This window comes from Heterodontus francisci, chromosome 4, assembly GCF_036365525.1.
Source record: "Heterodontus francisci isolate sHetFra1 chromosome 4, sHetFra1.hap1, whole genome shotgun sequence".
NCBI classification, from domain to species: Eukaryota; Metazoa; Chordata; class Chondrichthyes; order Heterodontiformes; family Heterodontidae; genus Heterodontus; species Heterodontus francisci.
The window spans coordinates 161,410,778-161,436,613 of record NC_090374.1 but is presented as its reverse complement, the minus strand read 5'-3'; the positions used below and the strand labels follow the sequence as shown (position 1 = coordinate 161,436,613).

General features: G+C 44.4%; 1 protein-coding gene across 1 annotated transcript in view; it reads right to left on the bottom strand.

Annotated features, from left to right (window-relative positions):
• Nucleotides 1-25,836, bottom strand: part of LOC137368742 (trans-2,3-enoyl-CoA reductase-like) — a 202,532-nt gene that overhangs the window by 118,776 nt on the left and 57,920 nt on the right. The gene's annotated exons all lie outside the window — the stretch shown is intronic.

Below are 25,836 nucleotides of genomic sequence, written 5' to 3'. Positions count from 1 at the left end.
TTTTACCCTTAGCCAGTTGGGCAGCCCAGGCCCAAGAAAAGCCATCTGACAAAAGCAGGATGCTTTCTGACAGCCTGGGGGGGTGGGGGGGAGCCTCATGATCAGGCACCCTGTGCCCAATGGAAGGCCGCTCCCGATGCCCCAACCACCCCCACACACAACACGCCACCCCGCCCCCACCCCACCAATCGACCAGCCTTGCATCGCCGGGGCCTGACCGATCAACCCCAGCGAGGCCCCAAAAACTTTCCTTGGTTCTGGGGCTCCCTGACATTTTCCTTCCGATGGTTGGGTTGCAGTCCCGGCAGTGGCCACTGCTCCCAGTGGTGCTGCTGGGACAGAGAGCTGCCGGCCCACTGATTGACTGGCAGCTCCATTAGGCAGGACCTCGTGCCTCAGTGAGGTGGAAGTCCTGCCTCAGACCAGTTAAAAGCCTGGGGACCGCAAAATACGGATCGGATCCCCAGGCCAGGTGGAGGTGGGTTCGCCACCAACATTTCAGTCAGTGAATGTCTTCCGTCCGCCGAGGGTAAAATTCTGGCCCTTGTCTTGAGCTACTCACTATGTACATAACTTAATGTGTCAACACTTTCAACCAGAAAATGAAGAAATATCTCCCACTTTATTGCATTTATGATCAGATCAAGATTTCATGATTGTTCAAACAATCATTTAAAATAAGTGAAAGATAGAAGATCCCTTAGTGATAGTGCTGTTTAATAATGATTGTCACAAAAAAGTCACTCTGACAATGTGAAGTTCAGAGACGGTGCGATGAGATGACCACACTCAGAGTTTCATACACATCAAACTAGTGAGGGCTCTACCAAATTTCATTGCTGAGCATTTCACTGCATCAATAAAGCACCATCCAACACTTAACCCAAATGTTTTAGAGCCATAGCCCACTCGTACTGTATTTTAAATAGGACATAACATTGCTGGATCTTGTTCTGAGTGATAAGGTGGGACAAGTGGATCAAGTGCCAGTAGGGAAATTTAGACAACAGTGATCATAGTCACATAAGATTTAGGTTAGCGATGGGAAAGAGCAAGGAGCAATCTAGAGTAAAAATAATTAATTGGAGGAGGGCCAATTTCAGTGGAGTGAAAACAGATCTGGCCCAGGTAAATTGGAATCAAAGATTGGCACGCAAAACCGTAATTGAGAAATGGGCCGCCTTTGAAGAGGAGATGGTTTGGTACAGTCGAGGTTACATTCCCACGAGGGGGAAAAGTCGGACAAATAAAGCCAGAGCTTTGTGGATGATAAAAGAGTTTGTTACGACCAGGTGAGGAAGGGATCTTAGGCTCCCCTCTTGTCCTTTTGCTGGTTTGGCTGTAACAGGGTTTAACTTTTAAAATACAGTATTTTTAGCTTCACCTCAGTGAGTCCTTGCTCACTGCTTTCTAATTGTAGTTGCAAAGGAATCAATCAGACAGGCTTTCTCAGATTTAAAGTAGGTTTATTAACCTTAGCACTCTACCTCAGTTAAAACTGCTAAAAATACACAATGCAACCACGCTAGCATGCATACGTGATAAACACACACACAAATAGATACAGAGGAGGAGAAAGAATTAAAGGGGAAAGGTTTGAAGTAGTAGATGGAATTCCATTACTGTTTTTTCAGTTTGCTGTGAAGTCTTTGATTGAAGTTAAGTCTTGCAATCTCATTGGGGCCCAGTGCATACTTTCAAACTTGTTTCGCTGGTACCAGAAGGCTGCTGGGGTCTTCTGTCTTGAGGCTTAAGTTGCTTTAATGGTTCTCTGGAACTCTGCGTGAGAGAGAGAGACCTTGCTTCTCTTATGGTCTTCAAACTTGCAATCTGTCTCAAAACCTTTCTGTGATGCAGAATTCAAACAATTTCCAGGTTGGACAGCAGGTTAGTCATGTGACCAGCTCTTTGTTTGTCACAGCATCACCTGCGAGGGTTGTTGATCCTTCAAAGTTTACTAGACACACTCAGTGGAGGGGTGGAGTGCTGGCTCTTACACAGACAATGACTCTCAATGTCTTTTGATCAAAACTATTGACGCCCATCTGGGATAATTGAATCAGGGAACACTCCCACTGTCTTTCTAGGCAACTGTCTCTCAGAATGCAAATGTACAGCCATGTTTTCATCCAGTGCTCTGTCGTCCCTTTAAACAAGTTAAGTTTAATGTCCAGTAAACGCTCAAATAGTGTTCCGCATGCCAAAATTAATGTTTCCATTTGGCAGATGTGGTTTCCGTCACAAGATAGAGAGTAAAATGAAGCAATAAAGGATGCATATGCTAGATGTTAGGTTGATAACAGAAGAGAGAAACAGGCTAAAGATAGGAAGTTCAGAGGGTCAGTGAAAAAAGGAATATGTGCTGCAGAAACAGTATTAGAAGAGACTGGTAGCCAACATAAAAGGGAATCCAAAGTCTTCTCTAGGCATATTAAGAGTAAGAAGGTGGTAAAAGGAGGAGTGGGGCCGATTAGGGACCAAAAAGGGAGTTTACGCGTGGAGGCAGAGGGCATGGCTGAGGTACTGAATGAATATTTTGCATCTGTCTTCACCAAGGAAAAGGATGCTGCCAAAGCCGTAGTGAAAGAATAGGTAGTTGATATACTGAATGTGCTAAAAATTGATAAAGAGGAGGTATTAGAAAGGTTAGCTGTATTTAAAGTTGATAAGTCACCAAGACTGGATGGGATGCATGTGAAGATACTGAGAGAAGTAAGGGCAGAAATTGTGGAGGCACTGGCCATAATCTTCCAATTGTCCTTAATTACAGGGGTGGTGCCAGAGGACTGGAGAATTGCAAATGTTACACTTTTGATCTAAAATGGGTGTATGGATAAACACAGCAACAACAGGCCAGTCAGATTAACCTCGGTGGTGAGAAAACTTTAAGAAGTTATAATCTGGGACAAAATTAACTATCTCTTGGACAAATGTGGATTAATTAAGGATAGCCAACACGGATTTGTGAAGGGCAAATCGTATTTAACCAATTTCAATGAGTTAACAGGGAGGATTGATGATGGAAATGTGGTCGATTTTTTAAAAATTCATTCATGGGATGTGGGCGACGCTGGCCAGGCCAGCATTTATTGCCCATCCCCAATTGCCCTTGAGAAGGTGGTGGTGAGCTGCCTTGTGAACCGCTGCAGTCCATTTGGGGTAGGTATACTCACAGTGCTGTTCGGAAGGGAGTTCCAGGATTTTGACCCAGCGACAGTGAAGGAACGGCGATATAGTTCCAAGTCAGGATGGTGTGTGACTTGGAGGGGAACTTGCAGGTAGTGGTGTTCCCATGTATTTGCTGCCCTTGTCCTTCTAGTTGGTAGAGGTCGCGGGTTTGGAAGGTGCTGTCTAAGGAGCCTTGGTGCATTGCTGTGATGTTCATGGACTTCCAAAAGGCTTTTGAAAAAGTGCGACTTAACAGGCTTGTCAGCAAAGTTGAAGCCCGTGGAATAAAAGGGTCAGTTATAGCATGGATACGAAGTTGGCTGAGTGACAGAAAATAGACAGCAGTGGCTAACAGTTGTTTGTCAGACGATATCTGAAGAGAAATGATTTGCAGGGCTTTATGGAAAAGGCAGGAGAGTGGGATCAACTGATTTGCTCTCAGAGAGCTGGCATGGACACAATGGGCCAAATGCCCTCCTTGTGTACTGTAAGCATTCTATTATTCTATGATTCTAGAATAAAAATATAAAATGAAACCTCAAGTTCCAGGAGGGAAACTGAACAGGCCCATTACAGTTCTGTAGGTTAAATAAACCACCACATCATGAGGAAATATTAATAATTTATAACACAGATAAGGAAAAGTAATAGTCTACAGCTTTGCTAATCAGTTAATGGCCAAGATTTTCTGGCCCCTTTGAGGATGCCCATCAATGCGGGGTGGGGGGGGTCAAAAAATTGTATGGGGTGGGCCAGGTCCAGATTTTACCGGTGATGAATGGCAAGTCAATTGCACATGATGTGCATTTTTGGATAAAATGGCAATTAAATGGTAGTTAAAGTCATTAAAGTTATAATTGAATGGTACTTACAGGCCCATTCAAATTTTCCGGCAAGTGCACCAAAGGGGGCACAGGACATCAGAACCCCGGCAGCTATATCAGGGCAGCAATGGAGCAGCAGCTGAGGTCATTGCTGCATTTGGCAACGTGGGGTGAGGCAGTTTGCCTTTACAGGAAAGCTAGGGCAGTGAGGCCAGAGCAATTTGCATCGAGGAGGGGGAGTTCAGGTGCCATGGCTTTGGGGTCGAGACTCCATAATGCCATCTGGCTGCTGGCACTTGGGTGCAGTGAGAGGGCACTGAAAGAGGTAGGTTGTGTGGAGGAAGCATCTGGCAGAGCGGCCCTTCAGCCTGGCAGTGCCCACCTTCCATGGGCATCGTCCACTCAGGCATGGGTCCTCCAGCAAGGAGGAGAACCTAAGAGGGAGGGAGGTGCAGCCACATGGATCCAGAAAGCAGCAACCTCGTGGCCACCTGCAGGGGCAACCTCGGGATGGGGAAGCAACAGAAAGCCACAGAGGGGGCCACAAGCAGGTACCAGTGTGGAGAAGAAGGTACCCTGTCGCAAGCGTGCGCAGACAGAGGAAGAGCTACCTCCAAATGTTGGAGCAGCAGTGTCGCCAAAGACTGCACGTCTCCCCGCTGGCCTTCACTGTGCCTGCCTCACTGACCTTTTGGCCTTCTCCCACTGGCAGGGCTGCACTGTTGGCTGGAGGTCTTGTGGGGATGTCTGGAGCAGTGCATAAGGAGGCCTTTGGCTGCGTTCTGGTGCTGGCAGCCCTTTAAAGATGGCACCAGCACAACAGTCAGCATTAGCTGATGACATGGCTGCTACCTCAGTTCCTGACTCCAACTGCTAAATGGCCAGCACCACCCCCCCACCCCCACCCCTCCACACCTGCCGGCCGTTAATTTGTTGGCCGGCACAAGATTTCGGCAAGATCGGAGCAGGAGTATCAATGCCACTTGTTTCTGGCCCCGCCGTCCCTTCCTTGTCATTTCACGCAAAATCCCAGCCAATGTTACTGAATATGCCAGATCTTCCAAAGCTGTAGAGCATTTTAAATTACATGTCAGGAATGGGTACAGAAAATAATCAAGATGTGTTATGAACGCTGGATCATGTAACATGATTATGTTTTTAAAATTGTGATTTTTTTTGGAAAGTTTAAGAAGGGGTCTGGAAGGTCAGTCGACCTCACCTCCACTCTGCAAAAGGACAAGACACAAGTCTTGGTTACCAGGACAACAGAGAACACAGATCAAAGACTTTCTTTTGAAAAACAGAGACTGCAGAGCTACCACCTGAAGAACAAAGGATTTCACCCTTCCAGCCTTCGGGTCATAAAACAAGGATTCAGTAATTTGGAAGATGAAAATGTACCAGGCAACTGTTCACACCTAGGAGTAATGGATGCCCCAAGTGGCTCTGTGAAACCAGATTTCTGGACTCTGCATATTGGAACCATACAATAAGCTATTGACTTTTGAGTTCAGATAAATTTTACAGACTTTCTGAAGGAAGCCACCTGTGAGAAGGCAACTCAGTAATTGCAGCCTCGCAGCAAGCAGTAAGAAAGGAAGGCAACCAGCAGTATCAGTTTGAGAGAGAGGGAACAGCTGTTCTTGGAAGCCTGATAAAGTGAAAGCCTGCGAAGACTTGAACCTAAAATAAAAGCAAACTACTGCAGATGCTGGAAATCTGAAATAAAAAGAAAAAGTGCTGGAAATACTCTGCAGATTTGGCAGCATCTGTGGAGAGAGAAATAGAGTTAATATTTCAGGTCTGTGACCTTTCATCAGAACTGATAAATGGTCACAGACCTGAAACGTTAACTCTGCCTCTCTCTCCACAGATGCTCCCAGACTTGCTGATTATTTCCAGCACTTTTTGTTTTTAATTCGAAGAATTAAACCTGTTTTGAGAGTTGAATGTTGCAGAGAAGTAAAAGACCAAAAGGATCACCAGGAAACACATTATTCATGGACATCCCAGTCGAAGTGTTCGGAGAATTGAGCGAAGAGGACATTGATTTTCGAAAAGGCCTGGAAGATCCAACCCATAGCAAGTGGGAGGTGTTTGGGACTTTAAATCGCAAAGGATTTGCCATCAAAAAGTATTGTGTAACATATAAGTGTGGTGTGAGGTTTTCAAGTATTTTAATAAATAAAGAAAATACCTTTCTTTGTAATTTTGTGTATCAGCTATTCTCAAAGTACTATTCAGTTAATTGGGGATTTCGTTTAGTTTAGTTGTTATAATTGAAGTCTTAAACGTGAAATCTAGTTGTGTAATTCTTGAAATTGGTCTGGGGATTCATATTTCATATTTTTCACATTAATGATATCACTGAGGTCATAGCAAAAAGGTTAATGGAATCCTGACCTTTATATCTAGAGGACTAGAATACAAGGGGGTAGAAGTCATGCTTCAGCAATACAAAGCCCTGGTTAGACCACAACTGGAGTACTGTGAGCAGTTCTAAGAACCTCACCATAGGAAGGGTATCTTGACCTTAGAGGGAGTGCAGCGTAGGTTCAGCAGACTGATACCTGGTTATGAGGCAAGATAACACAAACTCGGGTTGTATTCCCTGGAATTTAAAAGGTTAAAGGGTGATTAGTCTGAAGTCTTCAGGGATTAAGGGGAACAGATAAGGCAGGTAGAGAGAAACTGGGGGAAATGTTACTAGGCCCTTGGAGGCAGGTTTGGAGGTGGTGGGGGCAAACAAATTCGAAGAAAAATGCATTATGCCGATTCCCCGATGTGTTCCCAACTCCTTCCCCTTTTCCAAGAGTCGGCTTCTGTGCAGTAACGGCAACCCACCTGACAGTAGTAGGAAGCCACTTAAGCTTGTTAAATAGGCATTTATGAGCAATTTTCCAAGGGCATTGAAATTTTGATAGATTTGCACCCGCCCCATGCTGTGACAGAATGTCAGCTACTCAGAAAAGGCGGATGCGCAGCAGGAGGATGGAGGGACATGTAAATAAGATGCAATCTGACCGTTTAATGGTAAGGATGGCAAGCCTGAGTGCATCTACAGGCAGACGCTCACCATTGTAATAGCAGCTCCTGGAGACTGCTCTCACAGACAGTTCTCGGGTTGCAGAGATGACTGCCAGTTTCCTTAGCCTTTTCCTGCAGCCATTTTGCTCTGCCATCCTTTGAGGCATTCACCTCAGAGATGCAATGACACTCCAGCCACTGTGAAGGTTGACAGTGAGCTGATTGGCTCCCCACCCCATCCCCAATGGATAGGGAAACTGGAGACTGCCTGCTAATTGGTAGTCATCCAGAAAATTGACCCAGAAGCTATGCTGCTCTGTCAGCTGAGTTATGGACCGGTAAAAGGTCCCGATAGCTGAAAATATTCAATGTCTGGAAAATGCAGCCCTTAATTCCACCAGAGCCACATCTTTCAGGAGTCAAATTAGGAAACACTTCTAAGCACAAAGGGTGGTAGCATTTTGAAACTCTCTTCCACAAAGGGCAATTGGTTCTAGATCAATTGTCAATGTTAAATCTGAGTTTGATCAATTTTTGATTCGGGGTATGGGGCAAAATGGGTATATGGAGTTGGTTGCAGATCAGCCATGATCTCATTGAGTGGTGGAAGAAGCTAAGGGGCTAAATGGCCTACTCCTGTTCACAGAATCACAGAATTGTTACAGCACAGAAGGAGGCCATTCAGCCCATCATGTCTGCACTGGCTCTCCAAAAGAGCAGTTCACCCAGTGCTACTCCCACGCCTTCTTCCCGTAACCCTGCACATTCTTCCTTTTTATAACAGTCTAATTCCCTTTTGAATGCTTCAATTGAACCTGCCTCCACCACACTCTCAGGCAGTGCATTCCAGAACTTAACCACTCGTTGCTTGAAAAAGTTTTTCCTAATGTCACTTTTGCTTCTCTTACCCATTACTTTAAATTTGTGACCTCTCCTTCTCGATCTCTTCACGAGTGGGAAATGTTTCTCTCTATCTACTCTGTCCAGACCCCTCATGATTTTGAATACTTCTATTAAATAGCCTCCCAACCTTCTCTTCTCGAAGAAAAAAACACTCCTAACTTCTCCAATATATCTGCATAACTGAAGTTCCTCATCCCTGGAACCATTCACGTGAATCTTTTCTGTACTCTCTCCAATGCCCTCACATCTTTCCTAAAATGTGGCACCCGGATGCAATAATCTAGCTGAGGCCTAACTAATGTCTTATATAAGTTCAACATAACTTCCTTGCTCTTGTACTCTATGCCCCTATTAATAAAGCCCAGGATAATGTAGCTTTATTAACCGCTCTCTCAATCTGTCCTGCCACCTTCAATAACTTATGCACATATACACTGCTCATGCACCCCCTTTATAATTGTACCCTTTGTTTTATATTGTCTCTCAATTTTTTTCCTACCAAAATGAATCATTTCACATTTTTCCACAATGTACTTCATCTGCCACCTGTCTGCCCATTCCACCAACTTATTTATGTCCTTTTGAAGTTCTACACTATTCTCCTCACAATTCACAATGCTTCCAAGTTTCGTATCATCTGCAAACTTTGAAATTGTGCCCTGTACACCAAGGTCGAGGTCATTACTATATATCAGGAAAAGCAATGGTTCGAACACTGACCCCTGGAGAACTCCACTACAAAGCTTCCTCCAGCCCAAAAAACATCCATTAACCACTACTCTTTGTTTCCTGTCACTCAGTCCATTCCGTATCCATGCTACTGTCCCTTTTATTCCATGAGCTATAACTTTGCTCACAAGTCTGTTGTGTGGCACAGCATCAAACGCCTTTTGAAAGTCCATGTACATCACATCAACTGCATTTCTCACATCAATCCTCTCTGTTACCTCCTCAAAAAACTCCAGAAAGTTAGTTAAACATGATTTTCCCTTAAGAAATGCATGATGGCTTTCTTTAATTGTCCCGCATTTATCCATGTGACTGTTAATTTTGTCCTGAATTATTCTTTCTAGAAGTAACCCCCCCCACCAAAGTTAAGCTGACTGGCCTGCAGTTGCTGGGCTTATTTCTGCACCCAGTTTTGAACAAGGGTGTAATATTTGCAATTCTGCAGTCCCCTGTCCCCAAGTCTAAGGAAGACTGAAAAATTATGGCCAGTGCCTCTGCAATTTCTACGCTCACTTCCCTCAGCATTCTTGGACGCACCTCATCCAGGCTTTATCCACTTTAAGTACAGACAGCCTATCGAATGCATCTTCTCTATCAATCTTAAGCCCTTCAAATGTTTGAATTACCTTCTCTTTCACCATTGCCTGGGTTGCATCTTATTCTTTGGTAAAGACAGATGCAAAGTATTCAATTAATACCTCAGCTACGCCCTCTGCCCCCATGCATAAATCCACTTTATGGTCCCTAATCTGCCCAACTCCTCCTTTTACCACCTTTTTATTATTTATATGTCTATAGAAAACTTTGGGATTCCCTTTGATGTTAGCTGCCAGTCTCTTGGCAAACACTCTCTTTGCTTCTTTTGTCTGCTTTTTCATTTCCCCTCTGGACTGTCTATATTCAGCCTGGTTCTCAACAGTATTTTCTACTTGGCATCTGTCATAAGCACACTTTTTCTTCTTTGGGCTGAATTTTACCAGCCTCCCGACGTCGGGGGTTGTGGCGGGGTGGGCCCGGAAAATACTTCCAGGAGAGGCCAGTCAGGGGCCTCAATGCCAGGAAGGCCACACCCCATTTTACCAGTGGCGGCGAGGCCTAGGTTTGGCCCACCTGCCGCTTGTCGAAAAAAAATTCATTAATATATTTAAATAAATGATAATAAATTAATAATTACCTACCTTTCCATGGTTGCTGTCTGCCGCCAATATTCTGGCCTGTTGCCAGATGTCCTGTACCTTCAGATCTCCGTTTGGAGATCAGAGGCGGAAGACTGATGGCGGGGGTGGGGCGGGGGGAGAGGACTGATGTTTACATGGCCGGGAGGGGGGTGGTGGGGGGGTGCTGTGGGCGGGTGGGGAGCGTCAAAAATGAAAACGATTGGTTGAGGGGATTGTGTGGAGGTGTTGAAGGTCAAAGTCCACAAAGTTCGGGGGAGGGGAAGGTCGGGATGGAGACTTTACTTATTTCGGGGGGAGAAGAAAAATAATGAACTGATTATTCATTGGGAGGGGGGCAGTGGGAGAGGGGATTGAGGTGTGATGAAATTTTAATTTTAATTCTTTTACAAACCTGTGCCTTTAAACATTTAAATACAACGGAAGGGCCTGAAGGCCTTTAAAAATGGCGCCAGCACCTGCGCGGTGGCGCCGGACATTGTTAGCCGGGGACGGAGCACCTGCCCCCTCTACATCATCAGAGGCGGGCGTTCCGCCCCCTCCACGTTAATGAGCCACTGCGTGAAATATCTCAGCAGCTTGTGTGTGTGCCGTGCCGTCTTGGTAGCTCGCCGCCGAGAGCCCTTTCTCTTAATCTCTACTTCTTGTGTCATCCAGAGAGCTCAGGATTTGTTTACCCGACCTTTCCCCTTCGAGGGAATATACTTTAACTGTGCCTGAACGATTTCTTCTTTGAAGGTAGCCCATTGTTCAGCTACCATTTCCCCTGCCAACCTTGGATTCCAATTTATTTGCCCCAGCTCCATTCTTACCCCATTGAAATTGTCTTCCCCCAGTTAATTATCCTTACTCTGGATTGTTCTTTGTCCTTTTCCATAGTCAGCCTAAACCTTATGATACAAAGATCACTATCCCCTAAATGCTCTCCTACTGATACTTAATCCATTTGGCCCACCTCACTCCCAAGAACCAGGTCTAGCAATGCCTCCTTTCTCATTGGACTAGAAACATGCTGCTGTGGAAAATTTCCTGAACACACTCTAGGCACTCTTGCCCCTCACTGCCCTTTATACTACTATTATCCCAGTCTATGCTTGGATAATTAAAGTCCCCCATTATAACTACCCTATAATTTTTGCACCTCTCTGTAATTTCATTGCAAATTTCTTCCTTCACATCCTTCCCACTAGCTGGTGGCCTATAGACAACACCGAGCAATGTAACTGCACCTTTTTTGTGCCTTAGCTCTTGCCAAATTGATTCTGTCCTCGACCCCTCTGGGATATCCTTTTTCTCCATTTCTCTGCAATGCTCTCCTTAATCAATACTGCCACCCTCCCCCTTTTTCCCTTTCCTGTCTTTCCTGAACACCTTATATCCAGGAATATTCAATACCCAGTCTTGCCCTTCTTTGAGCCAGGTCTCTGTTATTGCCACAACATCATATTTTCACATGGCAATCTACACCTGTAACTCACCAGTCTTATTGACCACACTCCATGCATTGACATACATGCACATTAACCCTGATTTAGACTTTATTACTTTCTCCCTTACTCTGACCCCACCTAATAACTTACTATTCTCTACTCTAGTGCTATCTTTCCCTGTATTCTGTGCATCTTGGTATTCCTCTCTGATATTTCCTCCTGGATCCAACAGCCCTGACAAGTTAGTTTAAATCCTCCCCAATAGCATCATCAAATCACACCGGAAGGAAATTTGTCCCAGCTCTTTTCAGGTGCAATCCGTCAGGCCGGTACAGTTCCCATCTTCTCCAGAACTTGTTCCAGTGTCCCAGGAATCTAAAGCCCTCCCTCCTGCATCATCTTTCCAGCCATGCATTCACCTGCACTATCCTCCTATTTCTATACTCACTTGTGTGTTGTGCTGGGAGTAATCTAGAGATTACTACATTTGACGTCCTGCTTGCTACTTCCTTATCTAGCTCACTAAACTCTTTCTGTAGGACCACATCCCTCTTCCTATCTATGTCGTTGGTACCAAAGGTGACCACGACTTCTGGCTATTCCCTCTCCCCCCTCAGGGTGCTCTGCAGCCATTCAGTGACATTATTGACCTTGGCACTGGAGGCAAAAGACCATCCTGGATTCACATCTGTGGCCACAGAAATGCCTTCTGTTCCCCTGACTATCGAAAGTCCTACAACTATCGCTCTTCCAGTCTTCCTTGTGCCCTCCTGTGCAGCTGAGCCACCTATGGTGCCATGGTCTTGGCTCTGGTTGCACTCCCCAGATGAACCATCATTTTCCTCAGTATTCAGAACTGAATACCCGTTGGAGAGTGAGAGGCACTCAGGGGTCTCATGCACTATCTGCCTGTTTCTTCTTGACTGTCTGGCAGTCACCCATTCCCTTCCTCCACGCATAATCTATAAATGTACTATCCATGAAGCTCTCATCCTCATGGACGCACCGCAGTGATTTCAGTTGCTGCTCAAGTTCCGAAACCTGGAGCTCAAGCTGCTGCAAGTGGTGAGACTTCCTGCACATATGATTATCCACAACCTGAAAAGCACCCTGGAGTTCTCACATAGCACAGGTTGAGCACTGCAGAAGTTGGAGCAGCCCTGCCATTCCTCTAAGTGGCTTCCCTCTTATTTTGAAGTTGTGTCCCCGGTTCTAGACTCCCCAACCAGGGGAAACATCTTAGCTGCATTTACCCTGTCTATCCCTTTAAGTATTTAGCAGGTCTGGCAGTCATCCGTGGAGTTCCAAAGAAGGTTCACTGACCCGAAATGTTAACTCTGCTTCTCTCTCCACAAATGCTGCCAGACCTGCTGAGTATTTCCAGCATTTCTTGTTTTTATTTCAGATTTCCAGCATCCGCAGTATTTTACCTTTAAGTATTTTGTAGGTTTCAATGAAATCACCTCTCATTCTTCAAAACGCTAGAGAATACAGGTCCAGTTTCCCCAATCTCTCTCATAGGACAGTCCCGTATTCCCAGGAACAAGTCTGGTCAACCTTTGTTGCACTCCCTGTATGGCAATAATATCCTTCCTAAGGTAACAGGACCAAAACTGCAAACAGTACTCCAAGTGCAGTCTAACCAAGGTTCTACACAATTGAAGCAAAACTTCACTACTCCTGTACTCAAATCCTCTTGTGATAAAGGATAACATACCATTAGCCTTCCTAATTGCTTGCTGCACCTGCATGTTAGCTTTCAGTGACTTACTGACAAAGACACCCAGGTCCCTTTGTACATCTACACTTTTAAATCTCTGAACATTTAAGAAATACTCTGCACATCTATTCCTCCGACCAAAGTGGATAATCTCACATTTTTCCACATTATATTCCATATGCCACATTCTTGCCCACTCACTAAGTCTGTCTAAATCCCCTTGAAGCCACTTTGTATCTTCCTCACAACACACACTAGCAGGAGAAGAAATTGAATCACCATCTGCGATCGCTGATTCCCCACTAGCCGCATCTTGGAGATCACCATTGGAGCAACACCATGGCTACAAGAGCAGTGCAGAGGCTGGTAACCCTGTGACAATTAGCTCACCTCCTGGCCCTTCAAAGCCCACGTTCCTCGTTTCCCCCACCATCCACAAAGCTCAATTCAGTAGTGGAATACTGGCTACTAACAAAAATCAGGAAGCTAAACTCCACCTAGGTCCGAGCAGTATGCTTGATTGGTGACTCTGCCACTGGACTCTGGGCACTGGACCACTGGTTGCTGACATGCTGTGCCTGCAGCACATACAATCTACAGGATGCACTGCTGCAACTCACCACTACTTTGGCAACATCTCCCTCCCTTGTGACAAGAGCAGCAATATCATGGGAGCACCATCACCTCCAAGTCAAATACCCATCCTGACTTGGGTATATGTTATCATTCCTTTATCACTGCTAAGTCAACATCTTTGAATTCTCTACTTAACACCATTGTGGGAGTCCCATCAGCATAAGCACCAAAGTGATTCAAGGAGAAGGCCCCTCACCATGTTCTCAGGGCTATTAGGGTTGGGCAATAGATGCAGTTTTGCCAGCTTCGCTCATATCTCAAGAACTAATACTAAAATAAATGAAATCTCCATGGCCAGATAAAAGGAACTGGAACAGAAACAAAAAGTAACTCTTGGATATATCTTATGATTTAGAACTTCTGCTGCAGAGCTTTGTGTGGAAATTTCACTGTTGGAAAATTGGCTGTGTTGATCTCTACATCCAAATTCCTTTAATATACTCCCAATGCACGTAGCTCTGTGCTTGGATCATTAATCACAGTTATATCCATGTTCTTTCGGCTTGCAAACAGTGGGAGAATTAATAATTTACCACCCACTAATGAAATCACAGGGGCACATGTTTTGAAGACTATGCTTCCTGAGAATGCAATTTTGTTGGCAGATTTTTTTTTTAAAAGCCAATTTATTGAGAATAAATATCTTTTTAGACTCTTCAAGCAGCTAATGAACCATTTTGCTTGTAAAAATGACAAAAATATTGGCAATAGAATAACGGAGTGTGCAGTGTTGACAATGGCACAGCAAAATGTGAGAGGACTCAATTTTCAGATCCTGGTTACTCTGCTAACTGCTGCATTGGAGAAACGTGAGCACAATGATAATGGGAGAGGATGGGCCTCAAATATGAAAAGGAAGCAATATTTACCTGACTAAGGGAATCAATGTCATCTTAACTTGGTTTACCAATCAGGAGTTCTAGAGGATAGTGTGTTACAAGAGTGCTTCTATTTTTGTAAAATATGTTTTTAAGGACTTATAGTTGAATTATGGACATTGATTCATCTAGAAGCTTGAAGAGATGCTGAACTTTGTTTTTTTTTTAGAAACGGTCACCAGAAGTCTTCCTGGATTTGCCTTGTAAAAAAGCTCTTACTGGAAGGCATCCGTTTTCAAATAAAATACCATCAGGGAGCTTTATTGTTTTGACTTGGAGAAGATGTTTACAGAGAAGTGACAAGTCAAGATTTATAGAGGACAGGTGAATTGACTTCTGGAATGTTTTTGGTTTCACTTTGAATTGTTTAAAAAAAAGACAGGTGTTTTTTGCCTGCCGAGAAAACCCAGAACATCTCTTTCTCTCTCTTGGAAAGAAACCATGCATATCATCCAGTGTGTCAGTCTCCTCTTTCTTCCTGTATTTGAAAAAAATCCTTCATTAAATGTGTGGGAACTGAAACCCCTGTTGCCACATTTTTGTTGTAAGACCTATCTGAAGCCTCTATAGCTGCAGTTCTTGGAAAGCCTACCCAAACTGATCTTCAACATTGCCTGGAAAGAACTGTTCTAGGAAGATCCCAGTGACAGCCATCATATGCATTTGGGATGCCAAACCACAACAAAGGACATCTTACCATATCTTCTGCTTTTCCTCAAGAATGAGCAAGTATTCAGCCTATGGTTTTATTGTCTTTTTTTTTGCAACAGAGCTCTAAACAAAAATTTCTTTTACTTCTCTGGTTAACCAGTGTATGTATGCGTGTGTGAGGGGCTATGGTTAAAAAAAGAAAATTTAATATGTAAGTTTGTGTGTTTATGATTTACTTCATTACTGGTTAAGACTTGTTTTATAATAAACTGATAATTTTGGTGTTTCTTAAAGAAACCTGGTTGGTGTGTTTTGTTATGGGAAAAATAGAGTATAGGATTGACCGTACTGGTAAGTGGGAAAATTTAAATATATGTTGTCACCTGTGGAGAAGTGGGACTAGAATGAATAGTGCACTCCTCCTGCTTCGGTTGTAACAAGTGCATAATTTAAAAAAACACGAAGATAAAACCTGACTATTACCGTGAAGTAATAATCAAGCACTTCAATGCACATGAAGGAAAGCAGAAGCTCTAAATGATGCGTGCAAAACAAATGGATTAGTGAAATGGAGAAATGTTGGCAAGAATTTAATAAGCTGGTAATCAAGGTAAAAATTACATTCAAAGAATGTTCTACATGAAGGAATTTCCATGTCCAAATCACCTTATCTGAATCCATGCTGCTCACTGTCTATGAGCAAGTAATTGTAGGTGTATCCAAGGAGAGTTTGGAAGCAATAAAAACAAGAAATGCTGGAAATACTCAGCAGGTCTGGCAGCATCTGTGGAGAGAGAAGCAGAATTAACATTTCAGGTCAGTGACCCTTCTTCAGAATTGGCAAATATTAGAAATGTGAAAGGTTTTAAGCAAGTAAAGCGAGGGTGGAGCAAGAAATAACAAAGGGAAAGGTGTAGATAGGACAAGGTCACAGAGAATAACCAACCAGAAGCAAAGGCAAACAACATGTTAATGGTGTATTGAAAGACAAAGCATTAGTACAGATAGGGTGATAACGGATTGAAAACTGAACAGCCACAAGTACAAACATGAAAAATGTGGGTAGGCAAACTGAACAAACTAAGATAAAATAAAATAAACACAAAAAAATATAAAAAAGAAATAAGAAAAAATAACTAAAAATGAAAGCAAAATTGGGGGCCCGTCAACCTCTGAAATTATTGAACTCAATGTTCAGTCCGGCAGGTTGTAATGTGCCTAATCGGTAAATGAGATGCTGTTCCTCGAACTTGTGTTGATGTCCACTGGAACACTGCAGCAATCCCAGGACAGAGATGTGAGCATGAGAGCAGGGGGGAGTGTTGAAAAGGCAAGCAACCAGAAGCTCGGGGTCATGCTTTCAGATTGAGATGAGGTGTTCCGCAAATTGGTCACCCAGTCTGCGTTTGGTCTCTCCAATGTAGAGGAGACCACATTGTGAGTAGCGAATACAGTATACTACATTGAAAGAAGTACAAGTAAATCGCTGCTTCACCTGAAAGGAGTGTTTGGGGTCTGGGATAGTGAGGAGAGAGGAGGTAAATGGGCAGGTATTACACCTCCTGCAATTGCAGGGGAAGGTGCCTTGGGAAGGGGGATGAGGTGGTGGGTGTAATGGAGGGGTGGACCAGAGTGTCGCGGAGGGAACGATCCTTTCGGAATGTTGACAGGGGAAGGGAGAGGAAAATGCATTTGGTAGTGGCATCACGCTGGAGGTGGTAGAAATGGCGGAGGATGTTCATTTGGATATGGAGGCTGACGGGGTGGAAAGTGCGGACAAGAGGAACCCTGCCATGGTTCTGGGAGGGAGGGGAAGGGGTGAGGGTAGAGGTGCGGGAAATGAACCGGACACGGTTGAGGGCCCTGTCAACCACAGTGAGGGGGAATCCTCGGTTGAGGAAAAAGGAAGACATATCAGAAGTACTGACATGGAAGGTAGCATCATCTTCCTACAGTCTTCCTACCTCCCCCAGACGATGACCCCACCACCGAACTTCAAGTGTTTATCCACAGGACAAGTGTTTGTCCACAGAAATCTTTGCATCCTAATTGGCTACAGGTGAGGTCCCAGAGGACTGGAGAATAGCCAATGTTGTTCCTTTGTTTAAGAAGGGTGGCAAGGATAATCCAGGAAATTATAGGCCGGTGAGCCTTACGTCAGTGGTAGGGAAACTATTAGAGAGGATTATTCGGGACAGGAATTACTCCCATTTGGAAACAAACGAACTTATTTGCGAGAGACAGCATGGTTTTGTGAAGGGGAGGTCGTGTCTTACTAATTTGATTGAGTTTTTTGAGGAAGTGACGAAGATGATCGATGAAGGAAGGGCAGTGGATGTTATCTATATGGACTTCAGTAAAGCCTTTGACAAGGTCCCTCATGGCAGACTGGTACAAAAGGTGAAGTCACACGGGATCAGAGGGGAGCTGGCAAGATGGATACAGAACTGAGAATATTGCGTGCAATTCTGGTCGCCACACTACCAGAAGGACATGGAGGCTTTGGAGAGGGTACAGAAGAGGTTTACCAGGATGTTGCCTGGTCTGGAGGGCATTAGCTATGAGGAGAGGTTGGAAAAACTCGGATTGTTTTCACTGGAACGACGGAGGTGGAGGGGCGACATGATAGAGGTTTACAAAGTTATGAGCGGCATGAGCAGAGTGGATAGTCAGGAGCTTTTTCCCAGGGTGGAAGAGTCAGTTACTAGGGGACATAGGTTTAAGGTGCGAGGGGCAAGGTTTAGAGGGGATGTGCGAGGCAAGTTTTTTACACAGAGGGTGGTGAGTGAGTGGAACTTGCTGCCAGGGGAGGTGGTGGAAGCAGATACGATAGCGACGTTTAAGAGACATCTTGACAAATACATGAATAGGAAGGGATTAGAGGGATATGGGCCCCGAAAGTGCAGAAGGTTTTATTTCAGGCAGGCATCAAGATCAGCGCAGGCTTGGAGGGCCGAATGGTCTGTTCCTGTGCTGTACTGTTCTTTGTTCTTTGTCACTGACCTCAACTCCTCTGGAGAACTTCCCTCTCTAGCTTCCAACCTCATAGTCCCGCAAATCCAGACATCCCGCTTCTACCTCCTTCCCAAAATCCACAAACAGGACTGTCCCGGCAGACACATTGTGTCAGCCTGCTCCTGCCCCACTCAACTTATTTCTTCCTATCTTAACTCTATCTTTTCTCCCCTCATCCAGTCTCTTCCCACCTAGAACCGTGACTCTTCTGACGCCCTACATCATTTTGACAATTTCCAGTTTCCTGGCCCCAACCGCCTCCTCTTCACTATGGACATCCAATCTCTCTACACCTCCATCCCCCACCAGGATGGTTTAAGAGCTCTCTGCTTCTTCCTTGAACAGAGGCCCGACCAGTCCCCATCCACCACCACCCTCCTCCGCCTGGCTGAACTTGTTCTCACATTGAACAACTTTTCCTTCAACTCCACGCACTTCCTTCAAGTAAAAGGTGTTGCTATGGGTACCCACATGGGTCCTAGTTATGCCTGTCTTTTTGTGGGATATGTCGAACATTCCTTGTTCCAGTGCTACTCAGGCCCCCTCCCCCAACTCTTTTTCCGGTACATTGATGACTGTATTAGTGCCGTTTCCTGCTCCCGCCCCGAACTGGAAAACTTTATCAACTTTGCTTCCAATTTCCACCCTTCTCTCACCTTCCTTTCCTCGACTTCTCTGTCTCCATCTCTGGGGATAGGCTGTCTACTGATATCCATTATAAGCCCACCGACTCCCACAGCTACCTCGACTACACTTCTTCACACCCTGCCACCTGCAAGGACCCCATTCCATTCTCTCAGTTTCTCCGCCTCCGACGCTTCTGCTCTGATGATGCGACCTTCAATGACAGCGCTTCTGTATGTCATAGTAGGGAAAAATGGTAAAAAGGCAGAATCAAAATCTCTTTATCTGAATGCTCACAGCATTCGTAACAAAGATGGATGAATTGAGAGCACAAATAGAAGTAAATGTGTATGATATGATAACCATTACAGAGACGTTGTTGCAAGGTGACCTAGGCTGGGAACTAAATATTTAAGGATATTTTACATTTTGGAAGGATAGGAAGAAAGAAAAAGGAGATAGGGTAGCTATGTTAATAAATGATGAGATCAGTACAGTTGTGTGAAATGATCTTGGCTCAGAAGACTAAGATGTCGAATCAGTTTGGATGGAGATAAGAAATAGCAAGGGAAAGAAGTCACTGGTGGGAGTAGTTTATTGGCCCCTAACAGTAGCTGCACTGTAGGACAGAGTATAAATCAAGAAAAAGCTGGGGCCTACAGGAAAGTTACTGCAATAAGCATGGGCAATTTTAATCTTCATTTCGATTGGACTAATCAAATTGGCAAAGGTGGCCTGGAGGAGGAGGTCATAGGGATAGTTGCTTACAACAATATGTTCGGGAATGAACCAGACGGCAGGATATTTTAGACCTGGTAATGTGTAATGAGACAGGATTAGTAAAGGATCCTCTAGGCAAGAGCGACCATAACATAATGGAATTTCACATTCAGTTTGATAGTGAAAAATTTGGGTCCGAAAATCATGTCTTAAACTTAAATAAAGACAATTACAAAGTATGAAGACAGAGTTGGCTAAAGTGAACTGGGAAAATAATTTAAAAGGTGAGACAGTATAGAAGCAGTGGCAGACATTTAAGGAGATATTTCATAAACCTCAACAACGATATTTTCCATTGAATAAGAAAGACTCTATGCAAAGGATGCACCATCCGTGGCTAACTAAGAAAGTTTTTGATGGCTTCAAAATTTAAAATCGGGAGTCAGGTTGTGGGGATTTTAAATATATTGGTTTCGAGTAGGTCTTGAATAACTTAATCAACAATTCTATTTGCAACATATTACTCCCATCCATGTTATGGTCAGTTGAGCTGGTTGTGCACTCAGACCAGACCAGATGCTAGTTTTGATGTACAGGAGTTAAGTACTAAACACTCTAAAGTACAAAATGTTTTAAGGGCAAATAAGACATTAAAAAAAGTTAAATCTGGAGAAATGCTTACTTAAGTTGCCATTCTTAGGTGACCTGAAGAACATGAAGCTTATCATTTTTAGCAATGCTTCACACGCTAATCTTCCTGATGGGTATTCCAGTGCAGCTGGTTTCATAACTTGGGAAATATTGCCCTTTAGCTTGGGGAGCCAAGAAAATAAAAGGTGTTGCTAAAAGTACTTCAGCTGCTGAATCACACATTTCTCAAATTCCACAGTACCACCTCATAAGAAACCATCAATATGCAAAAGCGCTGCACAAAGAACAGCCAGGCACTGTACAAATGACTACTGGCAACACCTATGCAGTCGTATTCAGCTGGCCTCCGACACCGGAAACATCAGAGGAATGTATGATGGCATTAAGAGAGCTTTTGGGCCAACCATGAAGAAGATCGCCCCCCTCAAGTCTAAATCAGGGGAAATGATCACTGACCAATGCAAGCAAATGGACCACTGGGTGGAGCGCTACATTGAGCTGTACTCCAGGGAAAACGTTGTCACTGATACCGCTCTCAATGCAGCGCAGTCTCTGCCAGTCATGGATGAGCTGGACGAACAGCCAACAAAATCGAAACTCAGTGATGCCATTGATTCTCTAACCAGTGGAAAAGCCCTTGGAAAGGACAGCGTTACACCTGAAATAATCAAGAGTGCCAAGCCTGCTATACTCTTAGCACTCCATGAACTGCTTTGCCTGTGCTGGGATGAGGGAGCTGTACCACAGGACATGCGAGATGCCAATAGCCTCACCCTCTATAAGAACGAGGGTGACCACAGTGACTGCAACCACTACAGTGGAATCTCCCTATTCAGCATAGTGGGGAAAGCCTTTTCTCGAGTCATTTTAAACAGACTCCAGAAGCTGGCTGCGCGTGTCTACCCTGAAGCACAATGTGGCTTCCGAGTAGAGAGATTGACCATTGACATGCTGTTCTCCTTTCACCAGCTACAGGAGAAATACCGCGAACAACAGATGCCCCTCTACGTTGCCTTCATAGATCTCACCAAAGCCTTTGACCTCGTCAGCAGACGTGGTCTCTTCAGACTACTAGCAAAGATCGGGTGTCCACCAAAGCTACTAAGTATCATCACATCATTCCATGACAATATGAAAGGCACAATTCAGCATAGCTGTGCCTCATCAGACCCCTTTCCTATCCTGAGTGGCGTGAAACAGGGCTGTGTTCTCGCACCTACACTGTTTGGGATCTTCTTCTCCCTGCTGCTCTCACATTCAAGTCTTCAGAAGAAGGAATTTTCCTCCACACAAGATCAGGTGGCAGGTTGTTCAACCTTGCCCGTCTAAGAGTGACGACCAAAGTACGGAAAGTCTTCATCAGGGAACTCCTCTTTGCTGACGATGCTGCATTAACATCCCACACAGAACAGTGTCTGCAGAGACTCATCGACAGGATTGCAGCTGCCTGCAACGAATCTGGTTGAACCCTCAACCTCAAGGAAACGAACATCATGGGACAGGACGTCAAAAATGCTCCATCCATCAATATCGGCAACCACACTCTGCAAGTGGTTCAGAAGTTCACCTACCTAGGCTCAACTATCACCAGTAACCTGTCTCTTGATGCTGAAATCAACAAGCGCATGGGAAAGGCATCTGCTGCTATGTCCAGACTGGCCAAGAGAGTGTGGGAAAATGGCGCACTGACACGGACCACAAAAGTCCAAGTGTTTCAAGCCTGTGTCCTCAGTACCTTTGCTCTACGGCAGCGAGGCCTGGACAATGTATGTCAGCCAAGAGCGACGTCGCAACACATTCCATCTTCGCTGCCTCCTGAGAATCCTTCCCATCAGGTGGCAGGACCGTATCTCCAGCGCAGAAGTCCTCGAGGCGGCCAACATCCCCAGCATATACACCCTTCTGAGCTACGGCGCTTGAGATGGCTTGGCCATGTGAGCCGCATGGAAGATGGCAGGATCCCCAAGGACGCATTGTATAGTGAGCTCGTCACTGGTATCAGACCCACCGGCCGTCCATGTCTCCGCTTTAAAGACGTCTGCAAACGCGACATGAATCCTGTGACATTGACCACAAGCCGTGGGAGTCAGTTGCCAGTGATCGCCAGAGCTGGTGGACAGCCATAAAGGTGGGGCTAAAGCGTGGCGAGTCAAAGAAACTTAGTGGTTGGCAGGAAAAAAGGCAGAAGAGCAAGGAGAGAGCCAACTGTGTAACAGCCCCGACAACCAATTTTATCTGCAGCACCTGTGGAAGAGTCTGTCACTCTAAAATTGGCCTTTATAACCACTCCAGGCGCTGCTTCACAAACCACTGACCACCTCCAGGTGCTTACCCATTGTCTCTCGAGACAAGGAGACCAAAGAAGAATGTGCATCATGAAGATGCCTGAAAGTTTTCCTTTATGATACCAACACAACCTATTGTCAAATTTGGAAGGAGCCATGATGAACTAAGCAATGAACTTGAGAAATTACAAAATGAAAAAGTAAAAAACTATGGCTCTTAACTATCCAGATAAATGGAAGAAGAGGTCAGTTGATACACCCCCACCCCGTCCCCCTGCACTGTAAATATACATGCTTGTCTGCTGAAGATGAAACTCATTAACCTCATCTGAATTAGCTTTGGGTAGAACCCATTGCAATTGAAAAGATCCCATTATGTATTGATGACTCTTAGCGACAGGAATGAACTAACAAAGACGTTTTGCAGATAGAAGCATAGAAACATAGAAAATAGGAGCAGGAGTAGGCCATTTGGCCCTTCGAGCCTGCTCCGCCATTCATTATGGTCATGGCTGATCATCCAACTCAGTAGCCTGCTCCTGCTTTCGTCCCATACCCTTTGATCCCTTTAGACCCAAGAGCTATATATAACTCCTTTTTGAAAACATTCAATGTTTTGGCCTCAACTGCTTTCTGTGTTAGCGAATTCCACAGGCTCATCCCTGTCTGGGTGAAGAAATTTCTCCTTATCTCAGTCCTGAAAGGTTTACCCCGTAACCTTAGACGATGACCCCTGGTTTTGGATTCCCCCAACATCGGGAACATCCTTCCTGCATCTACCCTGTCAAGTCCTGTTAGAATTTTATAGGTTTTTAGGAGATCCCCCCTCACTCTTCTGAACTCCAGTGAATATAATCCTAACTGACTCAATCTCTCCCCATATGTCAGTCCCGTCATCCCAGGAATCAGTCTGGTAAACCTTCGCTGCACTCCCTCTATAGCAAGAACATCCTTCCTCAGATAAGGAGACCAAAACTGCACATAATATTCCAAGTGTGGTCTCAACAAGGCCTTGCATAATTGCAACAAGACATCCCTGCTCCTGTACTCGAATCCTCTCGCTATGAAGGCCAACATGCCATTTGCCTTTTTTACCGCCTGTTGCATCTGCATGCTTACCTTCAGCGACTGGTGTCCGAGAACACCCAGGTCTCGCTACACATTCCCCTCTCTCAGTTTATAGCTGTTCAGATAATAATCTGCCTTCCTGTTTTTGCTACCAAAATGGATAACCTCACATTTATCCACATTATACTGCATCTGCCATGCATTAGCCCACTCACTCAACTTGTCCAAATCACCCTGAAGCCTCCTCACAACTCACCCTCCCACCCAGTTTTGTGTCATCTGCAAATTTGGACATATTACATTTAGTTCCCTCATCTAAATCATTAATGTATATTGTGAATAGCTGGGTTCGTAGCTCCGATCCCTGCGGTACCCCACTAGTCACTGCCTGCCATTCGGAAAAAGACCCATTTATCCCTATTCTTTGTTTCCTGTCTGCCAACCAATTTTCTATCCATCGCAATACACTACCCCTAATCCCATGCGCTTTAATTTTACACGCTAATCTCTTATGTGGGACTTTGTTGAAAGCCTTCTGAAAGTCCAAATAAACCACATCCACTGGCTCCCCCTCATCAACTCTACTAGTTACATCCTCGAAGAATTTTAATAGATTTGTCAAGCATTATTTCCCTTTTGTAAATCCATGCTGACTCTGTCCGATTCTATGACTGTTCTCCAAGTGCTCTGCTATAAAATTTTGATAATGGACTCTAGAATTTTCCCCACTACTGATGTCAGGCTGACTGGTCTATAATTCCTTGCTTTCTCTCTACCTCCCTTTTTAAACAGTGGGGTTACATTAGCTACCCTCCAATCTGTAGGAACTGTTCCAGAGTTTATAGAATCTTGAAAGATGACAACCAATGCATCCACTATTTCTAGTGCCACTTCCTTAAGTTATCTGGGATGCAGACCATCAGGCCCTGGGGATTTATCGGCTTTCAATCTCATCAATTTCCCCAACACTATTTCTCTACTAATACTGAATTCCTTCAGTTCCTCTCTCTCACTAAGCCCTCTGTTCCCCAACATTTCTGGTATAATATTTGTTGCCTCCTTTGTGAAGACAGAACCAATGTATGCATTTAGTTGGTCAGCCATTTCCTTATTCCCCATAATAAATTCCCCTGTTTCTGACTGTAAGGGACCTACATTTGTCTTCACCAATCTTTTTTTCTTCACATACCTATAGAAACTTTTACAGTCAGTTTTATGTTCCCTGCAAGCTTGCTCTCGTACCCTATTTTCCCTTTCTTTATCAATCCCTTGGTCCTCCTTTTCTAAATTCTAAACTGCTCCCAATCCTCAGGTCTGTTGTTTTTCCTGGCAAATTTATATGCCTCTTCCTTGGATCTAATGCTATCTCTAATTTCCCTTGTAAGCCATGGTTTGGCTAACTTTCCCGTTTACTTTTGCACCAGACAGGGATAAACAATTGTTACAGTTCCTCCATGCGCTCTTTAAATGTTTGCCATTGCCGATCCACCATCATCCCTTTAAGTAACGTTTCCCAATCCGTATGAGGCCAACTCGCACCTCATACCTTCGTAGTTTCCTTTGCGAGGATTCAGGACCCTTGTCTCAGAATCAACTATGTCACTCTCCATCTTGATGAAGAATTCTATCATATTATTTTCGCTCATCCCCAAGAGATCTCGCACCACTAGATTGTCAACTATTCCTCTCTCATTACACAATACCCAGTCTAGGATGGCCTGTTCTCCAGTTGGTTCCTCAATGTATTGGTCCAGAAAACCATCCCGTATACACGCCAACAATTCCTCCTCTACGGTATCGTGACGAATTTGATTTGCCCAATCTATATGCAGATTAAAATCACCCATAATTACAGATATTCCTTTATCGTACGCATGTCTAATTTCCTGTTTAATATCATTCTCAACATCACCACTACAGTTTGGGGGTCGATATACAACCTCCACTAACGTTTTTTGCCCCTTAGTGTTTCTCAGCTCTACCTATACAGATTCCACATCGTCAGAGCTAATATCTTTCCTCACTATTGCGTTAATTTCCTCTTTAACCAGCAATGCAACTCCACCGCCTTTGGCTTTTTGTCTGTCCTCCCTCAATACTGAATATCCCGGGATGTTCATTTCCCATCCCTGGTCACCTTGCAGCCATGTCTCTGTAATCCCGACTATATCATACCCGTTTACATCTATTTGCACGATTAATTCATCCACTTTATTGTGAATGCTCCGCGTGTTAAGGCACAAAGCTTTAAGGCTTGTCTTTTTAACATTACTTGTCCTCTTCCCAATATTTTTCACTGTGACCCTGTTTGATTCTGGCCCTTGATTTCTCT